We start from the raw sequence: 17,296 nt of genomic DNA, 5'->3' as shown, positions 1-17,296 counted from the left end.
AAAAAAAAAAAAAAAAAAAAAGGTAAGTCCTCTAGCAAAATCCCACTCCTAAGCGCATCCTGCATAGAAATCTTGGAACCACTGTTGTCCTTTATATTATTTTATAGCCAATATTTAATAAATGCTTTATGTGTATCCAACATTATGTTGTAGAAGATTTGCACTAACGTGTTTATAGTTGAAGAGAGCAGGAAATGACTGTTTTCAGGAAACAGAGAACAAGGTCAGATAATCTGGTGTTAGAATGTTTAATATGGTCTGTAAGAGTTATGGGGGAAAAAGTGGCATTGCCATGGGCTGGATTAATGTAGGAAGGCATCATTTATCTGGCAGCTGTGAACAGCAACTTAAAAGATAAGGCAGAAAGGAGGTAGCAGAGTTACTCCAGTGGGTGGAATATCATGTGCCAAATGCAACTTTAAATGTCTGAATAATTTTCTGAGGAACTAAAAATATTGAATTCGGTCAACAGACAGGACACCTTTGTCAAAGCCATAGAGCTGACTTCTAACATTTTCAGTTATATATATTTGCTCAATATATATATTTGAGCATCTTTAGAATAAAGACCTCCCTTCCCTTCCTCCCAGGTAAAAGAAATAGCTGGTATTCTACCATCCATATGAATTTGTAATATATGATAGAAATATAAATTTAGTAACACCTGACTTATTAAAACTTAATTGCCAAAGATTTCATTTCCTATGATCCATAAGAGAAAATTGCTACGAATCAGTTTATTTTTCGGAACTTATTTTTCCTTACACTTATTTCGCTCTCCATTTGCTTAAATAAACATGGGTGCCTCAGTGGTTCATGTTGACTTTAAGCAAGTTTCTCCCTTTGCTCTCCAGCTAAAGAAAGCCATGCTTTTTTTTTTTTTTTTTTTTTGTTTTTTATTTTTTTTTTTTTTTTTTTTTTTTTTTTTTTTTTTTTTTTTTTTTTTTTTTTTTTTTTTTTTTTTGTATTATACTACTGTTAGCTGCTTGACCTGGAAGAGTTCAGTCATCATTATATCTTTCATGAATTGAAGTCCAGCTGCCGCTCTTTGAATGATCTTGAAAATACCCAAGATGCGCATAGTTTAGAAATGTAGAACCAAGTTAAGTTGAACAGTTTTCTAGCGGGCTACATTGTAAAAATGGAAAAGGAAATTACATCTTTTTTTTTTTTTTTTTTTTTTTTGGAAAACATTTGCCAGTTGGAGCCTCAAAGAAGATTGAGTTTGAGAGGCCTTTAATTGTGCACCAAAAGGTTATTGCAGTAGATAACATAAGGGAGATGTCATAAAGAAGAAAATTTGAAGCTCAGTAAGAGAAAACTGTGTGAAAAAGTGGGCATTCTGCCAGTTAACTGGGTGCTTGATATAAATAGGTTGGAATTAAAGAAACAGTTGCAAATTTCAAAGACTTTTGTCAGTTTAACTTAGCTCATAGGGAAAGTGGGGTGGTGGTGGGCACAAATTTCAGTTGTGAAAGCATCCTTACCACTCATTGAAGTTTTGCCTGTCATTCATTAAATATTTACTGTTGGTGAGGTTTAGTAATATAAGAGCAGAAAGTTTGTTAATATAATATTTAATGTTAAATTATTGAAATAAAATTTCAAATACGTTTGGGTAAAAGTGAATTATGATCTTAGGTGTTCAGTTGTGGACTGTTGACTGTCTCAGCCAAACTGGGCAAAGTATGGTGAGAGTGTGTAGATGGTAGACCCAACAAAACATTTAAATGGTCCATCACCCTTGGGTCTACTCATCTACTGAAGAACCATGACTCAATTATATATGTAAGCAATTAGGAATAAAAAAAATCTTGTGTTTATAAGTGTGAAGGAGACATACAAGAAAACATTAAATATTCGTCTTTCCATACATGTTTGTCTTCATGTTGCATTAGTTTCAAGTAAAATATGGTTTTTTTGTTTTATTACTATATGCTATACCTTTTCATCCAAAAAAAAAAAGAAGAAAAGAGATTGTCTCCTTTATTGGAAGACATTTTTGCTGGATGTAGAATTCTAGGTTGGCAACTGTACTTCCTTTCAGCATATTAAGATACATCACTGCTGTCTTCTGTCTTCTCCTCTTGCTGTGGGGAAATCAGCTGTTAGTCTAATTGTAGCTCCTTTGAAGGTAAGATAGCCACCTTGCTCTTAGATACTCTATTTTTCTTCTGTTTGATTTAAATATTGTGTTTGTCTAGGAGTAGAATTCTTCTTATTTATCCTGCTTGAGTTTCACCAGACTTCTTGAATTTGTAGATTGGTGTTTTGTACTAATTCTGGAAAATTCCCAGCCATTATTGCTTCTAAACTTCCCTTTACCTGTTCTTTCTCCTCTCTGTCTGGGATGTTAGTTAGCTATATTTTAGGTCTTCTTAGTCATTCGGTTTTCATCCTCAAGTTGTGTTTTCCTTCTTTTTTGTTCTTTCTCTGCTAAGTTACAGATTATTTGTTTTGAGCCATTTCCCAGTTTGTTATTTGTCTATTCTGTTTTGTCTTACTCTCACTGAATTTTAAATTTTGGCCATTGTAATCTCTTTTACTTGTTTTTTTTTTTTTTTTTTTTTTTTTTTTTTTTTTTTTTTTTTTTTTTTTTTTTTTTTTTTTTTTCCAAATTTATTTTATCCGATTTAAATAAAATGTTTGGAATCACACTTTGATTACCTTTAAATACCTTTGAAATGGATGCATTTTAGGACTATATAATTTCTTTAGTTCAGTGTCCACCATGAGTTGATATTCCCCTATCACGACTTTTACACACTTACGTTCATTTAACCTAGGTAGAAAAGATATTTTTGTTGTCTTGAAGCATACTCTTAACAATCTTCCACTGGTAATCAAATTTCCCAATGTTTTTACTTTTGAAAATGTTTTAATCTACTCTTATTTATAAAAGGTACTCTAAATATCCAATTCTATCTTTTTATTTATTTATTTATTTTTTTAATTGCATTTTAGGTTTTGGGGTACATGTGAAGAACATGCAAGATTGTTGCATAGGTACACACATGGAAGTGTAATTTGCTGCCTTCCTCCCCTTCACCTATATCTGGCATTTCTCCCCATGCTATCTCTCCCCACCTCCCTACGCCCCCGTCCCTCCCTTATTTCCCCCCAGCAGACCCCAGTGTGTAGTGCTCCCCTCCCTGTGTCCATGTGTTCTCATTGTTCAACACCCGCCTATGAGTGAGAACATGCGGTGTTTGATTTTCTGCTCTTGTGTCAGTTTGCTGAGAATGATGGTTTCCAGGTTCATCCATGTCCCTACAAAGGACCCAAACTCATCATTTTTGATGGCTGCATAATATTCTATGGTGTATATATACCACATTTTCCCTGTCCAGTCTGTCATTGATGGGCATTTGGGTTGGTTCCAGGTCTTTGCTATTGTAAACAGTGCTGCAGTGAACATTCGTGTGCACTTGTCCTTATAGTAGAATGATTTATAATCCTTTGGATATATACCCAGTAATGGGATTGCTGGGTCAAATGGAATTTCGATTTCTAGGTCCTTGAGGAATGGCCACACTGTCTTCCACAATGGTTGAACTAATTTACAGTCCCACCAACAGTGTAAAAGTGTTCCTGTTTCTCCACATCCTCTCCAGCATCTGTTGTCTCCAGATTTTTTAATGATCGCCATTCTAACTGGCGTGAGATGGTATCTCAATGTAGTTTTGATTTGCATTTCTCTAATGACCAGTTTTAAAAATGCTGTTAAGCTAATATTTTAAATTATTTTGTCCATCATTTTTGTTGTTTTCAGAGAGATGTAGATCTGAGTAACTTAAGAAATCAGAAACTGCTAATAGCATAGAGCCCATCTGCTGCTGTGCTGTTGGTGGTGTTGCAAATTGTTTCCCTTGCCCCTTAACGTGTTCTGAGCCTCAAGTCGAGAGAGATTACTGGGCTGGAGAGGTGATAGTCTAAAGATTTATACATATTCTTTTTTTTAAAGTTTAAGTTAAAATACCTTCTTAAATTATTATATCAAATTAATAGAGAAGCATTATTTCTTTGTTTTACTACCTTGGTGCTCATCTAGAGAAACTGTGTCAGGAAAGATGATCTTTTATTAAAGGCACTGCTGTTAACGTTCACTCAGGCATGATTCTGTCATCTTTAACTTCTTGGTATTTCTTTCCATCTTTCTTAAATTGCATATTTTTCCTCCATCTCTGTCATATTGCCAGTTCTAGGACTGCCTTATTACTGTGTGTTGGTCTAGCAGCTTCTTAACTCTCTTTAATTACTAGCAGAATTGAACATCATTTTGCACACTGTATGGATTTTTGTGCCCTTTCTGGAATTAATCTGTTTTTTATCTTTTGATGAACTTATTTTGTTACATCTTTTCATTAATAATTTTTAGTCTTTTGGGGTTTAATTACACAGAATATTTTTCTCTTTTTCTATGCTTTTCTGTATTTCTTCAGTTTGAATATTGTCACTTTCCATAGTTTGTATATTTCAGTCAGTGAACATTTCATCAGTTATTTTGGTAAGAACTGGGAATATAGGCTGCATGTGGTAGCTAACGCCTGTCATCCCAGCACTTTGGGAGGCCGAGGTGGGAGAATTGTTTGAGCTCAGGGGTTTGAGATCAGTCTGAGTAACATAGTGAGACCTGTTCTCTACAGAAAATTAAAAATCAGCGGGGTGCATGGTGGCACATTAGCGTGCCTGTAATCCCAGCTGCTTGGGAGGCTGAGGCAGGAGAATTGCTTGAGCTTCGGAGGTAAGGGCTGTAGTGAACTGTTCCAGCCTGAGCACTAGAGTGAGACCATATCTCAGAAACAAAGGACTGTTTGTTGACACGTTTACCTGTGCTTAGGTTCATATGTTAGTGAGGGAGATCTAAATGCTTACAGTATTGTACATAAAAAATATAGCAACTGTATTTTGAAGCATGTACAAGCATGGAGGTGGGAGTAACTATGCCTTAGGAAACCTGGTGAAACTTTGCAGAGGTAATGTGTTAGCTGCATCAAAATTTTCTGGTAGAAACAGGATATGGAAAGACATTTCAGATAGGGGAAGTATGTGTAAAGTCATAGAAGTGAAAGACATGGTACGCTATAGGAAGTGCAGTTACATTGGTATAATTGGAGGGCAAAGTCTTTAAGGGAAAGAAAATTGAAACTAGAAAGGGTTTAAAAGCCTGAGATAAAAAGGAACCTTGATGGACACAAACAGCTGTGTAGTGGGGATAATGGAGTGAGTGAGCAGGAAGGACGTGGAGATGTGGTTGGGGAAAATGTGTGAGAGTTGAGGTGATGAGTTGCTTGTGAACTGTGCTGTGATCGTGGGAGTGGGCTGCAGAAGTGGAGTGTGAGTGGGTCAGAGGTTGCCAGAGACTGTGTGAAATGAGTGTTGACTGGATCATCCGTATGGGTGTAGCAGTCCATTTGTACAGTGGTGAGAAGGTGGATGTTATGATGTTGCCAAGATTTGGATTTGGACTGTGTCTGTTCCAGTTTTAGTACTGAATGTCCCACATACTGAGAAACCTCTTATTCCTGGGAAAACTGGGTGCTTGGTCACCGTAGTAAGATGCCATTAAGAGTATAATGAACTCGAGGCATTGAATGGTGGAGAGCAATAATCTGTAAGGGGGAAGGAGCAGACTAGGGTGGAGGGAAAAGGAGGGAATAAGGTTATGTTAATTTATGCTAGCATGGTGTCCTCATAAGAGAGCAAGGAGGTAGAGGTCTTGATGAAATTACCTATTTTTTTTTTAAAGAGATTTTTTTCTTGGAGAAGAGAAGAAATATGCTTTAGTATAAGTAAATAATCTTTCCTTTTTGGTGTTAATTTTACTCTATTCCAAATGTGCCTATGCTATTAAAATAGAAACAGTAATAAAGTAACCAGACAATTGATTTTTATATTGATTAGCTTGGCAGTATTACTGAGACATCAACCTACTAATTAGAATGTCAGGATATTAAATTATCATTCATTTTCTAACTTTTAATGTTTTAGATGATTATAAATGAGAAAAAATATTTGTGAGTGAAGTACTATACCATCCTATCAATTTTAGTTAATACCGTCACACATTGGTAATTAATTCCTTTTTTATTTTCTATTTTTGTCTCTTTGCTAAAGATTTTTCCACTTAAAATTTGTTTCCTATTATATGGCTTTCCTTTGTACATTTAAATGAAGACAGTATGTTGTAAGAATTGGATTGCATTGGCTGGGCATGGTGGCTTATGTCTGTAATCCCAACATTTTGGGAGGCTGAGGCAGGCGAATCACCTGAGGTCAGGAGTTCGAGACCAGCCTGGCCAATATGGAGAAACCCCATCTCTATTAAAAATGCAAAAAATTAGCCAGGCATGATGGCAGACAACTGTAATCCCAGCTACTCGGAGGCTGAGACAGGAGAATTGCTTGAACCCGGGAGGTGGATGTTGCAGTGAGCCGAGATTGTGCCATTGCACTCCATTCTGGGCAATAGGGGTGACACTCTGCCTCCAAAAAAAAAAAAAAATTAGATTGCAGATAGAAAAAAGTATTTAAAACTAACTTTTATTTCAGGTTGATAAATGTTTGGGTTATTTATCACTGTGTCAGAAATACCTCCAAACCTAAAACAACAATTCCAAAACCTAATGTTAAAACTTACAAACAAAACTTAATTATAAAACTTAAAACAGTACCCATCTTATTATATCTCACACTTTTGAGGGTTAGGGATTCAGATTGGGCTTACAGGACAATTCTTATGTTCCACATAGTATTATATATGGGATTCCTTAGTTGACAACTCGTCTGGTCTAGGGTGTGCAAGACGACATCACTCACATGCTTATGCATATGTGAGCATATGTGAGGACTTTGGAGAATGCTCGACTCTGCTGGAAGCCTTTCCATGCGATTCCTCAAATGAGGCAGTTAGACTTTTGACCTGGTGATCTAGGACTTCAAGAGAACAAGGCAGAATCTGCCAGTCCTCTCAAAAAACAGGCCTGGGCCTGGCAAGGCATCACTCGTGTCTGTCAAAGTAGTCACAGGCCAGACCAGGTTCAAGGGGAGGGCCAATAGATCTTAGCTCTCAATGGAAGATGTGTCAGACTTTGCAACCATCTTTAATCCCCATGTACTCCAGATTGAAGATTAGGTCACAGTGCATTTGGGAAACAAATTACCCTTTATAATCACAATATTTGCTACCAATATAGAACCTATATTTATTTGAAATGGTAATAACAGCATTAAAAGTTATGATATTTACTTTTAGCATTTAATCTATTCACAAAGTTTTCATTAATATAAGAAATGATTCCTAATTGTTTTATAATATGTATATGTGTGTGTGTGTGTCTGTGTGTGTGTGTGTGTGTGTGTGTGTGTGTGTGTATGTATATATATATATAAAATACATTTATTTTAGAAAAGTAGATTCTATTCCTGGTGTATGCTGTTTAGACCAGTGATGTATGCCAGAACCACTAATGGACTTTAAAAAAAAAATACACCTCAGGGCTTCAACCTGTAGGTATGGGTGGCACCAGGAATCTGTAATTTTAAAAAGCTTTACTAGCAAATAATGTACATACTTATTTAATGACCAGGGTCTAAGAGAGCTGTGTGGATTCAAATAGAAAACTCATATCCAAACTATTTATAAACATGATTGAGTGTTGTTGATTGGAAGCTTATAGAAGCTTAAATCACTGGGAAGCTTTATTTTTATGTTTACTTTAGAAGCCAGTGTATTAGACTAGTGGTTCCAAAACGGCATCCCCAAGATTATCTTTTGGGAATGTGGGAAGGAAATAAATAATACAACATATATTTTTAGTCTCATCCCTTCCACATTTTGGGCGTGGGTATGGCATGTTTTAAGTGCAGAACGTGCAGTAATACATGCATATAATTTGTAAATAAATATACGTATGTTGAAAGTTTGTGTTGAAAACACTTTATTGATGACAATGTATGTTGCAAAGATGGACATCACTACTGCAGGTTAGGTTATGCATTGGTAATGACACCTGTACCTCAGTGACTTATAGGAAGGTTTGTTCCTTGTTCATGTTACATATCTTCATGGGCCAGTTACAACCCTGCTGTGGGTCATTTTGACTCTGGACTCAGGCAGATCCAGTAGGCTCTGTATACTGGAACTTCACCAGTTGCTATGGCAAAAGGATGAGAGAACATGCTCATAAAGCTCATAAAGCTTTTGCTTAGGAATGACACACGTCACTTCTGCTCAGATTTCACTGGCCATAGCAAGTCCCTTGGCTGCACCTTAGTTCAGCAGGTAGGAGATGTGTAATTCTTCCTCAGTGAGGGACTCTGTACAGGGTGAATAGTAATACAGTCTATACAGACATCCACCACCCTTCTATGTACTGTGTAGAGTATTTGCTTCTCCAGAGCTTCTCCTTAATCTGTTTTCAGGATTTTGACAGAGCGAAATTGCCTCTCCCTCTTCCTGGTTTGATGAAGAATATAAAAAAGAAAAAGACACATAGCCCAAATCCCTAATTCTATTAGCAAGGCAGCATATAAAATAACATAATTTTGGAATATGGAAATATAACTTTACTAAGACAGTTAAAACCCAGTGTGATTTTTACTTGATAAAAAAATTATACCATTATATCATGTGCTACCATTTGAAACATTCCGGTACTGACTCTTGAGTGGGTGCATACGAATAATAGGATTGAGATGTGGGGAATTATGTAGTGGTGGCAAGAGCAGAACTTCAAAGCCAGAATGTTCAGAGTCTCTGTTGATTGAAAATTAATCAGAGTGAAGATTGAGCATCTCTAAAATAGTAATGTAAATCACTCAAAATGTGAGTTCCACGTAGAGCCATTTGTTTATACATCTCTTTATAGGAGGATGTTTACTTTGTGAAGCATATTACACCTTGATTGTAAGATGCTGCAATGATAACATAGTTGGCTTTTTCAGTTATTTTGAATACCCCTATAGACCAAGTCCTGTGTTAGTTTAGTGAAATGACAAGTTTATAGAAACTGTGTCAGTTGCAGTAAACATTTCACTTTATTACTTGGGGAAAATGCCTGAAATATAGAAACTAATCAAAATGTAAATTACAGATAGTAATAACAAGTGTTTACCATGTATTAAAGGTGTGCTATGTGTTAGGCTTTTGTAGACACTTCACGTACTTTATTTAATCCCAACAAAAGCTACATGAGAATAGGTATGATTTCCTTCATTTTATCCCTGAAGAAACTGAGGTGTAAAGAGGTTAGGAAACCTGTTTAGGATTTGAAGACAGGCTTCTATGATTTTGAAAACTATTCTCTCTGCTAATTTACTCTGCTTTTATCATTGTTCCATTGTATCTGTTTTTACTTGTATTCTTTGTCAGAAGAAGCAGGAAGCCGTTTAATCTTGTCTTGCTCTTTCAGAGAATGAGTGTTTTTCTTAGGTATGCAGCAGGTAATCTCATTTAGGAGAACCTAAATAAATGAAATATCCTTATATTTTCTCCATTAGTTTTTAAGGAGAAAGCAGGAGAAAAGAGAGTATTCAAGATTATTTTAGGAATTTGAAATAATAAAGTCGATAGTAGCTTATACTAATTATTTAATAGTAGAGTTTCAGACAGTCATCTTACATTTTTCAATGAGAATTGTCGTATATTTTCCATTTTCATTTTGGTTATAACTAAATAGATAAATGAAGATTTAGAATGTGTTTGACAAATGGATGCATTTTTAAATTCACCAAAGAAAACCAGAATATTTGCTCATAGGCCATGAAAGAAGAAGTGACATGAAATTTAGATTGAATGAGCATAATTTTGAGTTTATTTGCTTACTTTGGGTGAAAAGTTTAGAAACACATTGAATTCCTTAGAATTTTGTCTAACTTTTTTTTTTTTTTTTTTTTTTTTTTTTTTTTTTTTTGAGACAGTGTCTCATTCTGCCACCCAGACTGGAGTGCAGTGGTGCCATCTCAGCTTACTGCAACCTCTACCTCCCAGGTTCAAGGGATTCTCCTGCCTCAGCCTCCTGAGTAGCTGGGAGTATAGGCATGTGCCACCACGCCCGGCTAATTTTTGTATTTTTAGTAGAGACGGGGTTTCATCATGTTGTCCAGGCTGCTGAGCTCAAACCCCTGACCTCAAGTGATCTGCCCGCCTTTGCCAGCCACTGTGCCCGGCCCAGAATTTTGTCTATAACATCTAATCTGAGCAAGACTAGATAACTTTTATTCTTCTTTGGGTGGGGTAGATTTCAATGAAAAGGAATATTGCATTAAACTGCAATTTTTATTTAAACTGTGAGTTTATTTTTTTCCCCCCAAAATTATGTCTTCTGTATTTCTAAGGTAGAAGATTATTTGGAGAAGTAAAGTCTGTTGTAGCTAAAGTATTCTGTTGTGTGACAGTTGAGCTGATGTGTGCTTTCCTGACATTTACTTGGTAAACAATTAATTGCTTACTAAGTTAGAAATAACTGTGGTATTGGTAACACAAATACTTGAATTTAGGGAAAGGTTAGATACAGTATTATGCTGGTGAAGTTTTAGTGGTACATAGGTATTGATATCGGATTTGTATAGTTAGAACCTAAAATAACATTAGGACAAATGTCTGTATGTCCAAAGATACTAATTTCTTTATTGCTGTGTAAAAAGTGATTAAAAAAGGATTACGACAGGTTAACACATTTGGCTTCAACTTCAGTTTTGCCAGATCTAGGCAAGATTTATTTGGGTGAAAAACAATACATGTAATCAATTATAATTATTATTAATGGTGGGAAACACAGATATATATATATTAAAATTATATTTAATTTCAGATAAATGTTTACTGGGAAAATTTGAAATATAGTTTTGTATTTAAATTAGATGCTGACTTAAAAAGCAATGAAAGACCATCATGAAGACATGAAAATTTTTTCTCCTTTGACTGTATCTCCCCGATCAGTTTTTTCCTTTATTAATTGCTGCTTGAGGATTATAGCTTGGGTCTAAAACTTAAAATAGCTGCTTCCTCTCAGATATTCTCTGCTGTGCATGTCTGCTTGCCTATTTGAGTTTCAGAGGATTTCCCTTATGGCATGCAAAGTGAGAGGTAAATAGTCAATTAAAGTAGAGAAGTTACTGTCAACAGAGATGTATGTAAACAAAGCAAATACTAAAACAAAATAATCTGGCATTAGCTCTTAGGGAAATATTTGCTATTGCTAAATCTCAATTTAAGTACTCTAGAATGAGTATTGATTATCCGTATTTTGTGCTCTGATACCCTTTAAAATTTTTACCTATAAAACTTCTCATGATCCTGGGTGCAGTGGCTCACGCCAGTTTGGGAGGCTAAGTGGGTGATCATGAGGTCAGGAGTTTGAGACCAGCCTGGCCAACGTGGTGAAATCCCGTCTCTACTAAAAAAAACAAAAATTAGCCATATGCACCTGTAATCCCAGCTACTCAGGAGGCTGAGGCAGGAGAATCGCTTAAACCCGGGAGGCAGAGGTTGCAGTGAGCCAAAGTTGCAGTGAGCTGAGATCACGCCACCGCATTCCAGCCTCGGCGACAGAGCAAGGCTCCATCTCAAAAACAAAAACGAAACAAAACAAAAACCAACCTTTCATGGCATCTAGATGTATCACATTTTTAGTTTCTGTATCTTTATCTTGTTCTTCACTAAACAGGAAGTGAAGTGAAAGTTTCCAGTTGATGACCTTGTCTTGTCTTCCATTGCTTTTGATGTTACATGTTTGTTCAACTTTCCTGGAAAGTAGTGTCTGTTTATTTGTTTGGAGACCACATGGCCTAGTGGATCTTAGCATTCGATAGACTTTGGTTAGAAATCCAGTTTGGTTTCTACTCATATTAATTAGCTGTAGAACTAAGATAATATCTACCATGTAGGGTTATTAGTAGGATTAAGTGAGATAGTATAAGTAAAATGGTTAGCATAGCAACCAGTAGATAGTACACATGGATCTCAGTCATCAACTTTTGAATAATCTGCTAGATTGACACACCCAAACTTCCTCCTCTGCTGTATTTCAACTTTCATATAGTAACTGGCGTATGAGGTACTAAGCCCAGCCTCTGATGCTCTCCCTCTTCTCACCTCCCACCTTCCAAAAGGTCTAGTGAGTATTGTTCGTCCCCATGTATCCATGTGTTCTTATCATTCAGCTCCCAGTTAGATGTGAGAACATATGGAATATGTGGTATTTGGTTTTCTGTTGCTGTGTTAGTTTGCTAAGGATAATGGCCTACAGCTCCATCCATGTCCCTGCAAAGGACATGATCTCGTTCTTTGTTATGGCTGCATAGTATTCCATGGTTTATATGTACCACATTTCTTTATCCAGTCTATCATTAATGGGCATTTGGGTTGACTCCATGTCTTTGCTATTGTGAACAGTGCTGCAGTGAACATATGTGTGCATGTGTCTTTATTATAAAATGATTTATATTCCTTTGTGTATATTCTCAGTAAGGGGATTGCTGGGTCAAATGGTATTTCTGCCTCTAGGTCATTGAGGAATCACCACACTGTCTTCCACAATGGTTGTACTAATTTACGCTCCCATCAGCAGTGTAAAAGCATTCCTTTTTCTTCCCAACCTTGCCAGCATCTGTTGTTTTTTGACTTTTTAGTAATAGACATTCTGACTGGGGTGAGATGGTACCTCATTGTGGTTTTGATTTTCATTTCTCTAATGATCACTGACAATGAGTATTTTTATTCATGTTTGTTGGCCACATGTATGTCTTCTTTAGAGAAGAATCTGTTCATGTGTTCTTTGCCTGCTTTTTAATGTTTTTTTTTTTTNTTTCTTGTAAATTTGAGTTTTTTAGAGATGCTGGATATTAGACCTTTGTCAGATGTATACATTGCAAAATTTTTCTCCCATTCTTTAGGTTGCCTGTTTACTCTGTTGATAGTTTCTTTTGCTGTGCAGAAGGCTTTAGTTTAATTAGATCCCATGTGTCAGTTTTTGCTTTTGTTTCAATTGCTTTTGGTGTCTTCATCTTGAAATCTTGTCTGTGCCTATGTCCTGATTGGTAATGCCTAGATTTTCTTCTAGGGTTTTTATAATTTTAGGTTTTACATTTAAGTATTTAATCCGTCTTGAGTTGATTTTTATATATGGAATAAGGAAGGGATCTAGTTTCAGTTTTCTGCATATGCTAGCCAGTTCTTCCAGCACCATTTATTAAATAGGACATACTTTCCCCATTGCTTATTTTTGTCAGCTTTGTTGAAGATCAAATGGTTATAGGCATACAGACTTATTCCTGGTTTCTCTAGTCCATTGCATTGGTCTATGTGCCTGTTTTTATACCAGTGCCATGTTCTTTTGGTTACTGTAGCCCTGTAGTATAGTTTGAAATCAGGTAGTGTGATACTTCCAGCTTTGTTCTTTTTGCTTAGGGTTGCCTTGGTTATTTGGGCTCTCTTTTGGTTCCATATGAATTTTAAAATAGTTTTTTTTAACAAGATTATGTGAAGAATGTCAGTGGCAGTTTGCTGGGATTAGCATTGAATCTATAAATTGCTTTGGACAGGATGGACATTTTCACGATACTGATTCTTCCTATCTGTGAGCATGGAATGTTTTTCCATTTGTTTGTGTCATCTCTGATTTCTTTGAGCAGTGGTTTGTAGTTCTCCTTGAAAAGTTCCTTTATTTCCTTTTTTAGCTGTGTTCCTAGGTATTTTATTCTTTTTGTGGCAATTGTTAATGGGATTGCCTTCTTGATTTGGCTCTTGGCTTGGCTATTGTTGGTGTGTAGGAATGCTAGTGAATTTTTTTTTTTTTTTTTTTTTTTGAGACAGAGTCTCACTCTGCTGCCCAGGCTGGACTGCAGTGGTGTCATCTCGGCTCACTACAACCTCTGCTTCCCTGTTTCAAGTGATCCTCTTGCTTCAGCCAACTGAATAGCTGGGATTACAGGCGTGCACCACCATGTATGGCTAATTTTTGTATTTTTAGTAGAGACAGGGTTTTGCCATGTTGGCTAGGCTGGTCATGGACTTCTCACCTCAGGTGATCCACCCATCTTGGCCTCCCAAAGTTCTGGGATTACAGGTGTAAGCCACCTAGCCTGACTGGAATGCTACTGATTTTTGCATGTTAATTTAATATCCTGAGACTTTGCTGTAGTTGCTTATCCGCTTAAGAAGCTTTTGAGCTGAGACAATGTGGTTTTCTAGATGCGGGATCATGTCATCTGCAAACAAAGATAGTTTGAGTTTCTCTCTTCCTGTTTGAATAGCCTTTATTTCTTTCTCTTGCCTGATTGCATTAGCTGGAACTTTCAAGATTATGTTGAATAGGGGTGGTGAGAGTGGGCAATCTTGTCATGTGCTGGTTTTCAGTGGGAATGCTTCCAGGTTTTGCCCATTCCATATGATATTCACTGTGGATTTGTATATATGGCTCTTATTTTCAGGTATGTTCCTTTAATACTCAGTTTATTGAGAGTTTTTAACATGAAAGGATGTTGAATTTTATTGAAGGCCTTTTCTGCATCTATTGATGTATTTATCTTTTTATCTTTAGTTCTGTTTATGATGAATCACATTTATTGATTTGTGTGTGTTGAACTAGCCTTGCATTCTGGGGATGAAACGAACTTGATCATAGTGGATAAACTTTTTGATGTGCTGCTGGATTTGTTTTGCAAGTATTTTGTTGGGGATTTTTGCATGGATGTTCATCAAGGATATTGGCCTGATGTTTTCTTTTGTTTGGTTGTATCTCTGCCAGGTTTTGGTTTCAGGATGATGCTGACCCTTCCTCCATCACCGACGCTAGAGAGTAGTGTTATGATCATAGTTCACTGTAACCTTAAACTCCTGGGCTCAAGAGATCTTCTCACCTCAGCCTTTTTTTGCAATTAGCTGGATGTGATGGTGTGTGTCTATTGTCCTGCCTCAGCTAAGACTATAGGCTCACACCATCACACCCAGCTAATTAAAAGAATTTTTTTTTTTAGGTTGGGCATATCATGGTTTATGCCTGTAATCTTAGCACACTGGGAGGCCAAGGTGGGAGAATCACTTGATTCCAGGGAGTTGAAGCCAGCCTAAGTAACATAATAAGTCCCCGTCTCTATACAAAATTAAAAAAATGGCCAGTCATGATGGCTCACACCTGTAATTCTGATACTTTGAGGGGCCAAATTGGGAGGATCCCTTGAGCCCAGGAGTTTGAGACCAGCCAACATAGGGAGATCCCATCTCTATAAGAAGAAATAAAATAATATTAAAAAAATTTAAAAATGAGTAGCTGGGCATGGTGGTTCGTGTCTGTAGTCCCTATTACTCAGGAGGTTGAGGCTACAGTGAGTCGTGATCATACCATTGCACTCCAGCCTGGGTGAACAAGCAAGACCCTGTGAGAGATGGAGGTTTCACTTAGTTGCCCAGACTAGTCTCAAACTCTTGGCCTCAAGCAATTGAACTGCCTCAGCCTCCCAAGTGGCTGGGATTACAGAAGCCAACTCCCATATCTGGCCATTTTTATATTTTAACCATTCTAATTGTCATGTAACGATATGTCATTTAGGTTTCCATCATGGTTTCAAATCCTGATGACTAAGGAGGTTGAGCATCTTTTAATATATTTTTTGACTCTTTGAAGTTTCTCATTTGTAAAGTGCCTGTTAATGTCTTTTGCTCATTTTTCTATTACATTGTCTCTTTTTTGTTGTTGTTGTTATTTCTGTCCTGGCTCTTCTTGGCCCTTTGCACGTTCTTATACATTTTAGAACCAGCTTATAAATTTCCACACTCAGAGGCATATACAAAAGCTATTGTGATTTTGTTTGGGATTGTATTGAATCTATAGGTCAATCTGAAGAGATTTGAAACATTTACAATGTTAAGTTTTCTGGTTGATGTTTAGAGATATGTATGTTAATTAATTAGTCTCCAGTTTCTCTCAGTAAGATTTTATATTTTTGTTGGTAAAGGCCTTGCGTATATTTTGTTAGAAACTTATTGCTACATCCTTGATAGTTTTGATTGTATTATAAATAGTAGCTTAAAAAAATTCCATTACTGAATTTTGTTGCTGGAATATAGAAATACAATTAGTTTTTCTATATTCGAATCCAGAAACCTTACTCAATTAGGCCAGTAGTTTTAATAATTTATTGTGAATTCTTCTGGATTTTCTAAGTATACTAAATCACATAATCTGCAAAGAGAAAATTTTTGTTCTTCTTTTTCAATCTTGATACTTTTTTGTCCTTATGTATATGGTTTTTATTCATGGAGTTTCATTTCCTGGTGTGCTTTGTTACTGTTGTATGCTGGAGATTGTGTTTGGAAAGTTATTTATGGACTATATTGATGCTTAGCAGGATTATATCTTTCTAGAAGGGTTTTCATCTGTTATTTTTTTCGTTGGCTTGGGATCATTGCTAGTCCAGGACAATTTTAATTTAAATTTGGGATCTGAGATCTCAGACTCACTAGATAAGTAGAAAATGGGCAGCAGATCCATATGAAGGCTGATAAGGTTCTGGATCATCCTCAAGTAATTGTTCAGTTACCGTAATTTCAGGGGTTTCTTCCTGACTCCATTGAGTTTTAAATTTCTGTGCTTAAATTTTTTTGTCTGTTTCTAGAATTTATTTTTCTTTTTCCCTTTTTTTTTCTTACATAGGGCTAATCATCTCTGAAATGTCATTTCTTATATTCAACTAAATGTGTGTTTGGAACCTGTTTAATAAAGCACAGGTTTCATTAAGTGATATAAAACAGCACATCACAAAGCTTTTTCACACATTGCTTGATTTTAGGTCTTAGGGTTGGATATTTGTATATTCTTGTAAGGGCTCAATGGGCTAGAAATGTAATTTCTTAGATTCCACAAAATGTATGTTTGGAACCTTTTTAATGAAAACCCAGGTTGCATTCAATCATATAAAACAGCACGTCAGAAAGCTTTTTCTCCTCCTCCTCCCCTTCCTTACCCCCTTTTCCTCTTCCTCTTCCTCTTGTTCTTCCTCTTCTTCCTCCTCCTCCACTTCTTCCTCTTCCTCTTATTCTTCCTCTTCTCCCCTTCCTCCTCTTCTCTTTTCTTCTTCTTCTTTCTTCCTTCTTTTTTTCTTTTTTCTTTCTTTTCTTTTCTCTTTTCTTTTCTTTTCTTTTTTCTTTTCTTTTCTTTTTCTTTCTCTTTCCCTCCCTCCCTCCCTCCCTTCCTTCCTTTTCTTTCTTTTCTCTCTCTCTTTTTTCTTTCTTTCTCTCTCTCCTTCCTTCCTTTTCTTTCTTTTCTCTCTCTCTCTTTTTTCTTTTTCTCGCCTC

General features: G+C 36.3%; 1 protein-coding gene across 1 annotated transcript in view; it reads left to right on the top strand.

The window, feature by feature from the left end:
* PRIM2 (DNA primase subunit 2) overlaps nt 1-17,296 on the top strand; it is a 330,305-nt gene that overhangs the window by 49,024 nt on the left and 263,985 nt on the right. The window lies entirely within an intron of this gene.

This window comes from Cebus imitator, unplaced genomic scaffold (genome assembly GCF_001604975.1).
Source record: "Cebus imitator isolate Cc_AM_T3 unplaced genomic scaffold, Cebus_imitator-1.0 Scaffold460, whole genome shotgun sequence".
Classification (NCBI taxonomy): Eukaryota; Metazoa; Chordata; class Mammalia; order Primates; family Cebidae; genus Cebus; species Cebus imitator.
Note: the sequence above shows the minus strand (reverse complement) of the source record. Positions and strands in the feature narration are given on the sequence as shown.